An 11,856-nucleotide genomic window follows, 5' to 3' on the forward strand; every position below is an offset into this window, starting at 1 on the left:
AATGCTGTCTTTATTTGTAGGGTGATGGAATGCCATTTAAGTATTTTAAGTAGGGGATAATAAACATTTTGAATATACTGAAGAATTTTTGAAATATTATTATGGTTTTATTATGGAAAAGAGATTGGATAGAGGGCTAGAGTGGATGTGAATAACTGCAGTTGTACACATGAGATATGTTCATAATTGAACTAAAGGAGTGGCAGTGAAGATGGGGGGAATGGATGTATTCAAGAAATACTCAAGAGAGAAAATCAACAGGATTTGGTGAAGTAATTGAATATGGGACCAACATGGGGATGAAGGAGAAGGGAGGATTTATGAATGGCTCCTAAGTATCTGTGCACTAACTTGATGGTGGTACCATTAATTGAGAAAAGGGTCACTGGAAGAGTAACAGGCATGGTGTGTATATATCAGCATGGGCAACTGAAACCAATTTTAGCTATGTGCATTCGTTTGGCTTTCCCTGAAAGCAGGACTTGAGACAAGGACTTGGGTACTATTTATTTGGGGCTTGGTTTGGGTATCATTTATCTGGGAGTTGATACCAGAAAGCAGGATTCATGGACAGGGAAGAGTGTGATAGAAAAGGTGAAAAGCCAATTTAAAGGCATGTTTTCAGGTCCCTACTATGGGATAATGCTCACCACTAAGCCGTCCTAAGAAGTATATAGAACACATCCCCACATTACCCACCTGAAGGTCAAAAAGAAGCATTTATCCATCTGCTATTTCCCTCAATGGCTGAGGGTTATCCCTAGGAGCATTAATAGTGCAGTTCTGAGCTGTGCTACATGAGAGTAAATGGACTCCAGCAGCATCAGAGAAGGCCCTTGGGCAGAAGTTGTAAGACAGGTGGCTCCTGCTTGAGGGATGTTGTTAGAGTGAAGAGAGTATGACCTTGCACAGAAATGTTCATGTCAGCTGCAGCTGAAATCAGAAATGGATCAAGGAGATGTAATACAGGGCACCAGGGCAGCATCTATATTAGCTTAAGAAAAACAACCAAAGTAAAAGCAAAAGGATTTTACAGAATGGGTGAAAGGTTTTAAGACCAGACTTGGAAAACAGATATAAATCAAGGTCATCTCAGAAGGATAAACAGCAAGAAGCAGGGGCGCTTGGATGCCTCAGTCGGTTAAGCATCTGCCTTCGGCTCAGGTCATGATCTCAGGGTCTAGGATGGAGCCCTGCATCGGGCTGTCTGCTCTATGGGGAGACTGCTTCTCGCTCTGCCCTTCCCCCTGCTTGTGCTCTCCCTCCTTCTCTCTCTCTCTCTCTCAAATAATAAAATCTTTTTTTAAAAAAAGAAAAGCAAGAAGCACTACAACTATCTGTTGGTACAAAAAAGTCTGGCAAGTGAGCTACTGTCCCCACAGGATACCACAGCTGCCACTATACTGTAAATGACTTCTCACCATCTCTTCATCTTTGCCTTTAAAACTTGTTCCAGATGTAAAGCCCTGGCAGGAATGTCCCGATGGTGAAGTCTAGGTCATATGTCAACATTTGGATTAGAAGAGGACATAAAGAAGGGAGGAGCTGGCCTCGATGGCTTCTAAGCTTACAAAGAGTGGGGGAAAAACCTTGCCCCCCAAAGAAAAGATGCTCACAAGGGGGAAGAGCATGTGTTCAGTTACGGATATGTGGAGGTTGAAACATCCAAAGTAAGACATCAAGTCAGCAGTTATAATTGTCTAGAGAGTATAATCTCCTCAATAGCCTCCTCCAGCTCAGGGACAACTGGTTCACCCATCACCTATACAGTGCCTCTTATATAGCTGACAGTCAATAAATATTTGTTGAGAGAAATGAATAACCCTACCATATCACATTCTGTTCTCTGAGCTTCCCTATTTTTTACATGATTTTCTTTCGACCTGGAATGGCCTTCCTTCACTCTTTCTGCCCAATTATAATATTAAATTCTATCCAACCCCAAATTGAGGAATGCAGTCTCCTTACCTTAAAGCTACCTCTTCATGAAAGTTTAATGACACAGGTTGTGATTGTCTCTACTTTGAAACTCCCTAGTGGGTTATTTATACATAAAGTACTTATCACATTCTTTCTTTTCATTTTACTCATTATTCTTGAACAAATGCCATTATGTCTTGAAATATACCTTCTTGTTTTGCTTTAAAGTACTTATGAATAGGAAAAAAAATAATGAGAACTTATAGCTGTTAATAAAATCTGCTCAGGATATGCATACTTACATATTTACCATCAAAACCTTGCACAAAAAAGGTGGTTCATCATGCGATGTTAAAAATTTTAAAAACTGCTGAGTATAGGGGCACCTGGGTGGCTCAGTCGTTAAGCGTCTGCCTTCAGCTCAGGTCATGATCCCAGGGTCCTGGGATCGAGCCCCGTGTCAGGCTCCCTGCTCAGCAGGAAGCCTGTTTCTCCCTCTCCCACTCCCCCTGCTTGTGTTCCCTCTCTCACTGTCTCTGTCAAAAAAATAAATAAAATCTTTAAAAAAAAAACAACTGCTGAGTATAAGGTATCACAAGTACCTTCAGGCAAATAATCCAATGATGTTGTGAAATTTTATTTGAAGCAACTATATTATTATTAAGATAATTAACAACTAGAGCACCTAGGTGAACCACTACTACAATAACATCAAAGTCTATTATATTAAAGCTATGATAAAAGTCAGCTCGCATAATAAATAGAAGAAAGGAATGATGAAATTAAGACAAATTGGAAATAGAATGTTTTACTGCTTAACTCAGAATTTTTCTTCTAAATTGTTACAATTAGAAACAGATTGATATTGGGAGGGGATGGATCTGCTCTGAAGCTCTCAAGGCATAAAACTCCAAAAATGCTAGGTGTCAGGGAAGCCTGGAGAACAACTGCTCAAGTGTCCTGCTCACCCTAATTGGAATTTTAAAGATAGTGTACCTATGTGGAAGAGCAGAGAGCTTTTTCCAACTTTTTCCAGAGTGCTAGAAAAACACAGATACAGTCCCTAGTGAATAAATATTTTTCAATGTGTGCCAGTTGAAATTTTTTAATGTACTTGGTCTAAATCTTTTCCATAAGAACACATCTCCAGTCCCAGAATGGAAGTCAACAGGAAAATAAATTCCTATAAACATATAATTTGAAAGACATATTAGATATTATCTAGCTATGTTTTTTATAAATGAGGAAACCTAATGCAGACTGAAGTTAATAAATTCACTTAATAAACAATAAAATAACTTGAAAAAATACATAGCAGAACATAGCACCCATTAGTCACTCAATAAGTGGTATTTATTAGTATTAATGATGATTAATATTGCTATTTTTGGTAAATGCTATTATGTTAATAATAATAATTCAATATATCTTTATTCAGTGAGTTCTGTGTGCCAGATGTTTGTCTCAGTTTGAGATATAAAAATGACTAAAACACAATCCTTGTTTTGAGGTTGAGGTGTTCACATCCTACCAGATGATTAAATAGAATAAGTAAAAGGATAAATTGCAACATGGGGGATAATTGCAACATAGTATGTATTGTAAAGCTTTATTAAAAAAGTTTTGTGGGAACCCAGGCCTCGTTATTCACAGCCCCTCTGCTCTTTCCAGTCAATCATTTTGTCTATTCATATGGCCCAACACACACACACACACAGGATCAGAGTCATACTAAAAAAAGAAACATCTACGTTCCAAATTAGAGAAGCACTGAAGTGAAAGTGAATTAAGTCTTGTCACAGGTATTTTTCACAGCATGGATACTGTGAAAATCAGTTTTTAAAGCTTAAAACTTTTGTGGTTCAAAATTCAACAAAACGGCATGTGCCTCATAGATCTTTCCATTTACTTTAAGAACTTTCTAGCTATCAAAGAGGAAATGTAACCCCTGTAATAATAATGATAAGCTATAAATCTAAATTCTATTTGCAGCTTTATGATTAATTATGAGAATCCATCCTTATAAAGATTATTATTTTTTAGTAGATTTTATTTATTTGAGAGAGACAGAGAGAGAGCATGAGCAGGGAGGAGGGGTAGAGAGAGAGGGAGAAGCAGACTCCCCACTGAGCAGGAAGCCTGACGTGGGACTTGATCCCAGAAATCTGGGATCATGACTTGAGCCAAAGGCAGATGCTTAACCGACTGAGCCACCCAGGTGCCCCATAAAGATTATTTTTATTTAGATTAAGATCTCAGCATCTTCACATTAAGCAAAGTGTTAAATGCATTAAACCCAGAAAAGTTCCTGTTATATGTGGTAGAGCACATTTTTTCCTACTCAGCATCCTTTCCTTTGGGAGACCCTCATCCATTCCGTATTAATATTTTCAGTTCACATGAAGCAGGTAGGACTGCCATGACTTAAGCAAAACCAACCAAAATATCTCTGAATCATCAGAGATTTCATATGTGGTCACTAGGAGGAAGTGGGATGTTGTCTTTTTCTGGAAAAATAATTTGTAAAATGAAGCAGATCTGAAGCTAACAATTGGTATCTCTCCATTATAATCTCTTTCTGAGAATGAGGTCAGGCAGGGAAGGGCAATCTGAGCAACAGACAGATACAGAGTCCTAAAGACATCATTTCAACCCTTGTATACAGATGTGTCTTAAAGCTCTAGCTTCTCCTACAGATGTGAGAGAAATTTCCACAGATGTGAGCCAAACCAATATATTTTCTGCTTAAGTTTGTATAAGTTGAGTTTCTTTTGTTTGCAACTAAAATGTCCTGACCCCTACATGCATGAAGTATGTAACATTTATTGCTATTATTTAATATTCAACACCAGCAAAACATTATACAAAGTATTGTATAATATAAAACATATGCTTAGCAAAACAATTCCTATCGTCTAGGAACTTACCATTTAAGTTAGGTGATGACAATGAGAAAGATATTTATTCATTTGCCAGGAAAGAAACTGAGGTCAACAGAAAGGGAAAGACTGTAATACCACATTGATCTCCCTGAACTGCTTTTCCTCAGACCTTTCCCTTATCAGTTTGGAAGATAATCTGCAGAAATTTTGCTGATTAAATCAAGTGTGAAAAGGTAGATTAATGTCCAACAGGAGGATAGTTAAATTACCATATACTCATAAAACTAGAATATTAACAGCAGTAAAAAAATGAACCATAGCTTCACACATTCATATTGCTTAATCTCAAAAACACAATGTTGAATGATAGAGCAATTTCAGAATACTATAAAACATAAACCCTCAACAATATACCATTAGAAACATATACTAATATGTAATATATATTAATATTTATAATACTTGTTAATAACATATTAATAGATAGCTTTCCGTCTCCGGCTGCCGTAGCGAGAGGAGCCGCAGCCATGTCCGCCCACCTGCAGTGGATGGTCGTGCGGAACTGCTCCAGCTTCCTGATCAAGAGGAACAAGCAGACCTACAGCACTGAGCCCAACAACCTGAAGGCTCGCAACTCGTTCCGCTACAACTGGCTGATTCACCGCAAGACCGTGGGCGTGGAGCCGGCGGCCGACGGGAAAGGCGTGGTGGTGGTCATGAAGCGGCGATCCGGCCAGCGGAAACCCGCCACCTCCTACGTTCGAACCACCATTAACAAGAATGCCCGGGCCACCCTCAGCAGCATCCGGCACATGATCCGCAAGAACAAGTACCGCCCAGATCTGCGCATGGCTGCCATTCGCAGAGCCAGCGCCATCCTGCGCAGCCAGAAGCCTGTGATGGTGAAGAGGAAGCGGGCCCGCCCCACCAAGAGCTCCTGAGCACCTGCCCCTGCCTCTAAAGCAATAAAGATGTCAGCCTCCTCAAAAAAAATAAAATATATATATATATATATATTAATAGATAAATACTAATGGTATATAATATATATGGTAAAACTATGATGAAAAGTAAGGAAATGATAAAATTAATATTCAGAATAGTTGTTACCTTTGGTAGAAAGGGAGAGGAATGCGACTGGAGAAAGGCATACAGGTGTTCTCAGAGGCATGGTTAATGTTCTATTGCTTAACCTGGGGTTCTGATACCCAGGCACATTAGTTCTCATTGTCACTGTAACAGATTACCACAAAGTTAGTAGTTTAAAACAATACAAATTTACTACCCTACAGATTTCAAGCTCAGAAATTTGAAATGGGCCTTATGGGGCAAAAATCAAATTGTAGGCAAAGATCTTTCTAGGATCTAGGAGAGAGTATATTTTTTGGCTTTTCCGTCATCTAGAGTCTATTGCATTGCTTGGTTGCTGACACATTGCTCCAATCCCCGCTTTCATCAACAGATCTCTGATTCTGACCTTCCCTTATGATTACATTAGGCTCACATATCATCCAGGATAATAAACCCATCTCAAAATCTTTAAGTTAATCATATCTGCAAAGTCTCTGCTGCCATGTAAGGTAAGATATTCACATGTTCCAGGGATTAGGACATGGACCTTTTGGCAGTTGCATTATTCTTTCCAACATACTGGCTGTTTTATTCTGTATGTCTCATTCATATGTTATACACACACATATATATTTTAGTAGATCCTGTGGTGTGCTGCCTAGATCTCTGTTCAGACCCAGGGCATTCGAGTAAAATTGGGCAGTTGACAGTTTCCAGTTGAGTTCTCTCAGGACTTGTCCTTAACCAAAGAGAGTCACCTCACCCAAGGCCTTGCCCTTTCCCTAGAATAAGCCTGCATCCCATGACTGGTAGGTATATAAGTACAAGGCCTGGTCTCCAGAGCTACTTAACTCTTCCCTCTCTTTAGTCTTTTTTTTTTTTTTTGTAAAGTCTGTAAGATTTTTTTAAATGATTTTTTTTTAATTTTAGTGTTGTTGACATACAACATTACATTAGATTCAGGTGTACAACATAGTGATTCAAAAAGTTTAAACATTATGTTTTGTTCACCACAAGAGAAGCTACCATATGTCACCATACAATGTTAGCATAATATCATTGACTTATGCTGTGCCTTTTATTCCTGTGACTTATTCATTCCATAACTGGAAACCTGTATTCTCCAACTCCCCTTCACCCATTCTGTCCATCTCCCAACCTCCCCCTCCACTGCCAACCATTAGTTTGTTCTCTATGTTTAAACGTGTGATTCTGCTTTTTATTTATTTTTTTTTAGATTCCACATATAAGTGAAATCATACAGTATTTGTCTTTCTCAGTATGACTTACTTCACTCAGCATAATACCCTCTAGGTCCATCCACATTGTCACAAATGGCCTGATCTCATCCTTTTTTAAGGTTGCTTAATATTCCATTGGGTGTATATATACACATATGTATGTGATATATATACACACACATATTATATCTTCTTTACCCATTCAAAACTGTAGTAATCAAAACAGTATGGTACTGGCACAAACACAGACACATAAATCAATGGAACAGAATAGACAACCCAGAAATAAACCCAAAATTATACTGTCAATCTGTGACAAAGGAGGCAAGAATATACAATGGGGAAAAGACAGTGTCTTCAACAAATGGTGTTAGGAAAACTGGACAGTTACATGCAAAAGAATGAAACTGACCACTTTCTCACACTATAGATAAAAATAAACTCAAAATGGATTAAAGATCTAAATGTGAGACCTGAAACCATAAAAATCCTAGAAAAGAACACAGGCAGTGATTTCTCTGACATCAGCCATAGCAATATTTTTCTAGATATGTCTCCTAAGGCAAGGGAAACAAAAGCAAACATAAACTATTGGGACTATATCAAACTAAACAGCTTTTGCTCAGTGGAGGAAACCATCAGTTTAAAAAAGGCAACCTACTGAATAGAAAATATTTGCAAATGATCTGTCTGATAAGGGGTTAATATCCAAAATATATAAAGAACTTATTCAACTCAACATACACACAAAAACAAACAAGTTAAAAATGCCCAGGACCTGAATCGACGTTTTTCCAAAGAAGAAACCCAGATGGCCAACAGACACATTGAAAAGATGCTCAACATCACTCACCATCAGAAAAAAGCAAATTAAAACCACAGTGAGATATCACCTCACACCTGTCAGAATGGCTAAAATCAAGAAGACAAGAAATAAAAAGTGTTGGTGAGAATGTGGAGAAAAGGTAATTTCTGTGCACTGTTGATGGGAATATAAATTGGTGCAACCACTGCAAAAAAGAATTGAGCTTCCTCAAATTTCAAATTTATTGAAAATAAAAATAACAGATGATCCAGTAATCCCATCACTGGGTATTTACCCAAAGAAAATGAAAACACTAATTTGAAGATATATGCACCCCTATGTTTACTGCACCATTATTTACAATAGCCAAGATACAGAAGCAACCTAAGAGACCCTCTCCCCAAGACTTTCTTCACTCCCCTTAAAGGTGTTGACCCCAAGAGCATGTCCCAGTAAACTCCTTGAGCATAGGTCTCCCTCCCAGAGTGTATTTCTTTATCTAAGATAATATTACATTATAAAGATAAAATATTTCATAATCACTTAAAAAATTGTTAAAGACTACTTGGCATACTTAGTAGAGAATAAATAAATTCAGAAACAAAAACAAGATGAATTGGAGTAAAAAGAAACTAGATGCACAAAGTCCAACTTAAAATACTGTAGATATCGGGATACCGAGGTGGCTCAGTCAGTTAAGCGGCTGACTCTCGATTTTAGCTCAGGTCATGATCTCAGAGTTGTGAGATCAAGCCCTGCACTAGGCTCCCTGCTCTGCAGGAGTCTGCTTAGGCTCTCTCTCTTCCTTTCCCTCTGCCCCTCCCCACACACACTCTCTCTCTCAAATAAATAATCTATCAATAAATAAAATACCATAGATATCTAGGAGTATTAAATGCTTGGATTGAGAAATTAACAGTGGACTTGGAAAGAATTAGATCAATCCAACATTTCAAAATAGTTTTGTTTTTTTTTTAAGATTTTATTTATTTATTTGACAGAGCGAGAGACAGCGAAAGAGGGAACACAAGCAAGGGGAGTGTGAGAGGGAGAAGCAGGCTTCCCACTGAGCAGGGAGCCCCATGCGGGGGCTTAATCCCAGGACCCTGGGATCATGACCTGAGCAGAAGGCAGATGCTTAAGGACTGAGCCACCTAGGCGCCCCTCAAAACAGTTTTCAATAAGAATTAGCAACTGAATTATTTAAGGAAGTCAGGATTAACATTCTTAATTTGGACTTCTGAATTTAGTTCTAACTCTACTTCCTAACTTCTCTGGGTTGTGGTTTCCTTGCTATGAAATGAGGCGATTGGCTGCTAATTTTTAGTGTAAATAGTTCTAGAAGTCTTTTCTTTTTTTTTTGAAGTCTTTTCTTTTAATTTAAATTCAATTAACATATAATGTATTATTAGTTTCAGAGATAGAGGTGATTCATCAATCTTATATAATACCCAGTGCTCATTACATCATATGCCCTCCTTAATGTCCATCACTCAGTTACCCCATCCCCCCTCCAGCAACCCTCAGTATGTTTCCTATGATTAAGAGTCTATTATGGTTTGTCTCCCTCTCTGATTTTATCTTATTTTATTTTTTCCTCTCTTCCACTATGATACTCTGTTTTGTTTCTTAAATTCCACATGAGTGAGATCATATGATAATTGTCTTTCTCTGATTGACTTATTTCACTTAGCATAATACCCCCTAGTTCTGTCCACGTAGTTGCAAATGGCAAGATTTCAATTTTTTGATGGCTGAGTAGTATTCCATTGTATATATACACCACATCTTCTTTATCGATTCTTCTGTCAATGGACACCAGCTCCTTCCATAGTTTGGCTATTGTGGACATTGCTGCCATAAACATTGGGGTGCAGGTGCCCCTTTCGATCACTACATTTATATCTTTGGGGTAAATCCCTAGTAGTGTAATTGCTGGATCTTAGGGTAGCTCTATTTTTAACTTTTTGAGGAACCTCCATACTGTTTTCCAGAGTGGCTGCACCAGCTTACATTCCCACCAACAGTGTAGGTGGGTTCCCCTTTCTCTGCATCCTCGCCAACATCTGTCATTTCCTGACTTGTTAATTTTAGCCATCCTGACTGGTGTAAGGTGGTATCTCATTGTAGTTTTGATTTGTATTTCCCTGATGAGTTCTAGAAGTCTTTTAATCTGGTTACAAGAAATACAATTTATACCAATTAGAAGACCTGCAAAAAAGAGAACAGAAGTAAACCAAACAATTTGACTTTGGAATAAAGACTGTATCTTTTGGTCTGATAGCTATCAGATATTCAGTTGTTCTCAAGATTTGAAAGAAAAAGTATGGAAAAATCCAGCCTTCCACAGAGAGTCAATGATAGTTTAAAATCTGCATTTGAAAATATTTTCCTCTACGGACAAAAATCTGAACAAGCTCTGACTTTCATATTTTACATTGTGTAAATTTCAAATATAACATAGTTAAAGGTTAACTCAATTTATCTCCTATCTAGTATTCCTTTTAGAATATTAATATTGCTCCATAGATCCATGAATGAATGTATATATTGTTTTAGAATAGTACTTTTCATGTTTATTATGTCATTACAAATAGTAAGTAAAATATTCTGTATTGTATAAGCTACTATCCACAACAGTGAGAATTTATTTTGCTGAGAAAAATACATTATATGAACTGGCAAACATGGGCTGACGTTCCCTGTAATCACTGAGCCACTGATTTGGAGCCAGCCCTAGAAGCATAGATCTAACCATCATGAGCTCACAAATTATAAAGAAGTCCATTGTAAACACTTGTTCATTGGCAAGTACAGGCTATGTGACAGACACTGTATGTGTATCTAGGAATCCAGCCCTGCCTGAAAGTCCCAACACAATTTTTAGAATTCACTAAGTACTCTGAACTAAAAATAACAAATCCAAAGCCTAGGAACCAATTGAAAGTCAAACCAAACAACCTCCTAAAGATCATGAAAAGTACTATTTCAGACTTCTTTTTAGTTTCCTATGTCCAACCTGATGTCGGCCTCCTAGAATTCTACATAAAGAAAAAAATGGTTTTGAAACCCTATTTAGTAAAGTCACAATAGTTTATTTTTGCATTTATTTCCCTTGCCTCAGGAGACATATCTAGTAAGAAGTTGCTACAGCCAATGTCAAAGAGGTCACACTGTCTGTGTTCTCTTCTAGGATTTTGATGATTTCCTGTCTCACATGTAGGTCTTCTATCCATTATGAATTTATTTTTCTGTATGGTATAAAGTATCTTGGGCTTTGTAAACCATATGGTCTTTGTAGCACCTACTCTACTATTGTAGCACAAATGTAGACATAGATGACACGTAATACATGAGGATGGCCATGTTCCAATAAAACTTCATCTACAAAAATAGGCAGCTGCAGGTGTATTTGCCAACCTCTGCTGTTGAACAGTGGTTCTCTTCGTTGGTGGCACATTAGTGTTACTGGGGAGCTTTTTTAAAAAAATACCCATGCTGAGTACTGAGACTAGAATTATTAAATCAAATTTCAGAAGGTACACCCTGGCACTAGTGGCTCCCCCTCCTTTTCTCAAGAAATTCCAAGATGCTATTAAAAATATTTTATAATTGAAATCATCTAAATTAATATAGAAATCAATATATGGATTCACAGATTAAAAATGTACTTCACTTTGTCCCCTAAATGAACTATATTATAAAACTATGTAAAGCTGCTTGTTTGTAATACAAGTTGCAATGTGCCTCATTCATTAAATCATTCTACTAATTTCCTATTTACTGAATTCTAAAGTTGCTATTGCCATCTTTTACTTTACATAGGTGTCCCTAGTTAAATGACACTTGTCTTTTAGTCATAACTTATAGGAAACTACATCAAGGGGTGCCTGGGTGGCTCAGTCGTTAAGCATCTGCCTTCGTCTCAGGTCATGAC

At 37.6% G+C, this 11,856-nt stretch overlaps 1 pseudogene; it reads left to right on the plus strand.

The window, feature by feature from the left end:
• The first annotated feature begins 5,295 nt into the window (after positions 1-5,295).
• Positions 5,296-5,793, plus strand: LOC112825999 (large ribosomal subunit protein eL28 pseudogene; annotated as a pseudogene).
• Positions 5,794-11,856: the final 6,063 nt, after the last annotated feature.

The sequence above is a fragment of the Callorhinus ursinus genome, unplaced genomic scaffold, assembly GCF_003265705.2.
Source record: "Callorhinus ursinus isolate GAN/ISIS: 27379988/994484 unplaced genomic scaffold, GSC_fseal_2.0 scaffold4, whole genome shotgun sequence".
Taxonomy (NCBI): domain Eukaryota; kingdom Metazoa; phylum Chordata; class Mammalia; order Carnivora; family Otariidae; genus Callorhinus; species Callorhinus ursinus.